Source organism: Corapipo altera, unplaced genomic scaffold (genome assembly GCF_003945725.1).
Source record: "Corapipo altera isolate COAL_440 unplaced genomic scaffold, ASM394572v1 67, whole genome shotgun sequence".
Taxonomy (NCBI): domain Eukaryota; kingdom Metazoa; phylum Chordata; class Aves; order Passeriformes; family Pipridae; genus Corapipo; species Corapipo altera.
The window spans coordinates 7,493,108-7,497,814 of NW_020884906.1; positions in this window are offsets into that span (position 1 = coordinate 7,493,108).

Sequence of the window (4,707 nt, forward strand, 5' to 3'; positions counted from 1 at the left end):
CCCCTCAGCTTTGCCTCTGCCCAGTGATGCTGCTGAGCACTCACACACAAAAAGGCTGTGGAATGGCCCTGTGCTGGATATGAAACATCCCCAGGTGAGATAAAACCAAATCACCTGTCAGTCAGTGCCGTATCTCGGGTGGCATCGGAGCCTCGTGACTAATAGGGCTTGAAAATGCTCCGCAGGCTGGAATCCTCCTCATGCTCCTGGCCCTGCTCACAAGGACTTTTCACCCAAACTTTTGAGCAAGGTTGAATTTTTCACAAAATACAAATAGGAGCAAAAGACAAAAGTACTGGATCTGCTCTGCCACTGGCAGGGGACCGAGCAGGGTGACAGCAGAGAGCAAGGACATGGTGACCCCAGGATGTTCCCAGCCGCTGCTGGGATGCAGAGCTGGCACAGGGCCATGCCAGGGCCCGGCTCGGGGTTGGGGCTGATGCTCTGTCATTCCTCGGCCCCAGGAGCATGTGGATATTTCTGCACCCCCACAGCAGGGGGGCTGTGATGTCCCCTCAGTGCTTTTGCAGGGTGAGAAGTGTGTGAGGGGCTCTCGCAGGGAGCCAGACTCTGCTCCTCGTCTCAGAGCTGGGAAGACCCTGAGGGAAGTCGCAGGAGCGATGATCCATCATGTGCCAGTGACCCGGACAGGGATATTTTTAAGCAGGGAATAAAAATAGACTCAGGCTGATGGCAAGCGCTTGCTCCCAGCGTAGCAGTCAAGGGGTCTGGGGGCTGGAGGTGGGGGACAGGATGTACCCCAGCCCCTCACCCCCAGCCAGTTCACCCCTCACACTGCACAGTGATCACCCTGCCAGAGATGGTTTCATGGCTTGCTCCCAGGGTGGCTTCTGTGTCACTGCCTGTGCCCCAGGGATTGTCACCCTGCCCAGGCCACCCCCTTCCCCTGCAGCTGGCAGACACCGGGGTGGTGGTGTGGGGCTGCCAGTGCCCCCAGAAAACGCTGCCTGATGCACTGGGAGAGAACGCAGGCACCGCTGGCCCCAGGACCTGGCTGGAATCGGGATTTGTTTCAGCTGAATAACTTGCTGAATCTATAAATAAACTGGGGGAAAGCAAGCGCAGAGCATGGGAGCTTCTGCCTTACTGACCCTGCAGCACCCGAGGCAGCTGCCTCTGAATGCCACCCAGCTCCACCTCCACCACCCCCCACAACAGTGGCACCCAGGGCGACAGTGGGGACAGCAGGGACAGTGGGAAGGATGCTGCTGGGACACAGCTCCTTGCCTGAATCGGAGCTTTCTGAGTCTGGATCAGCTGTCTGCCCTCTGGGTCCTCCATGCCCTCTGTGCCCTCCTGCTCTGACTCTCCCAGTCTGGCCCAGCACAAGGGTGCTTCTGGCTCTGGGGACCCCAACAAGGACCAATTTTTCCCTATGGGCAAACTTGGCTCTCACTCCAGTGAGATCTGGGATCCAGGAACAATCCCATGTGCTGGCACTGGGTGAGGAGCAGCAGATCCTCTGTGATACAGCAGCAGCTTGGAGACATCCCCACTCCTGCCTGCCTTCCTTCTCCTCCCTCTCCTCCTCTTCACGCCTGGCTGCCCCGGCCGTCTCACTCCGCTCTCCATTTGCTTTCCCAACAGATGTTGGTGTCTCTCCTCTAACGAGCATTTTAGCGCCAGAATCTCTCTCTCCCCTTTGACTGGGGAGCAAAAAGCTTGACATCTCCCATCAGCATCAAAGTCACTGGCCCCAACACCCCGCACCCCACCATGGCTGCCAGCGCCTCCCTGCCCCTGGTGCTGCCGGAGCCACCACGGCACAGTGCCGGCACCACCATTAATGTGCTCCACGAGTTCGTGCCCCCAGTGTGGCCTGTCCTTGCCTGCAGTGCCTTAGGGAGCTGCATTTGGAAATGGCTGGGAGCTGGGGAAAAACCTCCCAGGATTTGATGGGAAATGGGGAGTGGGGTCGTTACTGAAAAAGCAGCCGTGGGAAGCACCGACTTGAGTGACAACACCTCCATTAGCACCAGTAAACCCTCAGCTGGGTGCATGGACATCCCTGTGTGCCTTGCTGGGCCCTGGTAATATTAATTACGGGCAGGAGCCAGCAGGGTGGTGAAGGTGCCATTTCCCCTGCCGTGTCCTTCACCATCCCTTTGTGTCCCCAGAACAGGAGGGCTGTGAGTGGGGCAGGAGCCAGCGATCCCAAATATCGATGGCAGCCCCGATCAATGCTATCTCCTCTTTCCATGCCTATGAGCTCATTGATTTTTTTTTGTTGTTACCTCTGTGTTTATGTAATGTCTGAACTTTGCACAACTGAACCGTTTAATGTGCAGAAAAGAGCCCTGTTGCCATGAAAACGGACCTGCAAATGACAGCACGGATGCGGAGATATCCCTGTTTTATTGGGCCATACGGAATGGATTTTAACCTTGATAAGTCAATAACTTTTCGTACAAAAGGAACGAAAGCAGATACAGCTTTCAGAGCCTTGGATGCATTTAAAGTAGAGAGTAATGGCCCGGTTTTAATCCCTGGGAAATCTTTCTCATTCTGAGGGCCAGGCATTGCCAGGGCAGAGTGACATTTTGGGCAAAGAATTACTGTGTGCATTTGTCAGGATGAGAGATGGAGACACTCCGCGCTCCAGATTGCCAGCGCCAGTCAAAAATAATGATATTAAATTAAAGGGATATTGTCATCTGGAAGACCGGAGAATCATAGGATAGAATCATTGAATGGCCTGGGTTGAAAAGAACATACAGATCATCCAGTTCCACTCCCTGCCACGGGCAGGGACACCTCCCACTGGAACAGGTTGCTCCAAGCCCCTTCCAACCTGGCCTTGGACCCTTCCAGGGATAGGGCAGCCACAGCTTCTCTGGGCAAGCTGTGCCAGGGCCTCACCACTCTCACAGGGAAGAATTTATTCTTAATACCCAGTCTAAACCTACTCTTTGTCAGTTTGAAGCCATTCCCCTTGTTCTGTCACTATGATCACGTGTTATCCCTGTTTTAGGAGCGTGGTAAACTTTATGTGGGCTCCCCAGTGCCACAGGGGAAGGACTCACCCGCTGCCACCCCGGACACACTGATGCATTATTTATTTGTGCTAAAGCAGAAGGACTTTTAAAAATCTCTCTCCTCCAGCTTCCTCCCTGCAATTCAATCCCTCTGGAAGTGGCAGCGGAGCTGGTTTCACTTTGCAGAGCTCATTCATTAGCAGATTAAGGCTCTCCTTGTGTTCCCAACATCGCTGGGGGAAATTTATGTTCCGGCAAAGTATTCACAGGTTCCCTGAATCACCAAAGTGTTTCTCCTCTGTAAAGTCTTAAAAAAAAAAAATGAAGGAAAAAAGGGTGGAAATAGGGAGGTCAGAACTGCTTAATAGTATCTCCTTGAAGGCAGTGCCAAAACACCCACCTTTTGAAGTTTGCTATTCCGGGACAGATCTCTTCCCCGGCAAAGACGCCGTCACCCTTTCAAGTCCTTGTGAGTGACTTCAGGTGGTTAAAACATTTGCTGAGAAGAATGAAAGCTCCTTTTTATATTTTTTTCCCCCCCTGAATAAAAAGCAATCTTTCTTCCTGCCTTACTAATAGCTTTGATTAAATTATCTCTGAAAAAATCTAAGTGCTGTTCACAAATCTGTAATGGTTTTATTCTTATCACCGGCCTCTACTGCAACATGGGAAGCAGATAAATAAGCTGCAGAGAAGGTATAAAACTGCACCAGAACCTGCCAGAGAGATGAGCTGAAAATGTTTGAACTGAAACAAATGAGCAGTATGAATAGCCCTGCTCTGAGAGAGAATTTATTCAATATAATATATTTTCACAGGGAGGATGATATGTGTTATAATTGCACAGAGGAGTCGCTCTCCTGAAAGCAGATCTAGCTATTATTTTAATTTCCCAACCTTCAGCATTTACTGGATGGGGAGTGGTGACTGGAGCAGCTTCATGTATTCAGAGACACTGAGTCTCCCAAAATTGGTCCTGGATAGCAACTCTCCTCCCCCCTGGGCTCACAGATGCCTCAGGAGCTGCTGATGCTTCCCTGGGCAGAGGAGCTGGAAAGGCCCCATAAAGAAACCAGATCACCCCAAAAACTCCTCTAAATGCATTAAAAAGTCAGATCACCCCCAAACAGGTCAAAGATCAGTGCCAGAGGGCAGGAACCGGGGAGGAGGGAGGCAAAGAGATGATGAGCCCCGGAGGTACACACTGGGCTGCTTTGGGGTGCTCAGTGGAGGAGAGCTGCACGTGCACATGTGGAATCATTATGGACAGGAGTGAACAGGCTGCTGCTCTTCCCACGGACTCGAGCACAAAAGAAACCCAAACGCCTGTGGCAGAGGTTTTGGGGGGAAAGGAATAGTGGATTCCAGGATTTCTGTCACCAAGGGCAGCCTCAGGTGAGGCAGGTTGCTTGGACTATACATCCCACAGTATCAGGGGTGTGCATGGCCATCGCCACGGAGGCCACCAGCTGTCGGGAGTGTGAGCTCCAGCCTGGCTTTCACCCCCCCGCTCGGTGCTACTTTGGCACTTCGAGGTGCCCCCCGATGCCCCCCTGGGCCGCAGGACTACAACTCCCACGTTGCTCCGCGGCTGCCCCGCGGCCCCAGACGCGCGGCGGCCCCGCGCGGTGCACGCCGGGAAGCGCAGTCCCGCCGTTCGGATTTTCCCGCGGACCCGGGGAGGGGGGAGGAGGCCCCGCCCCCCCCCCCC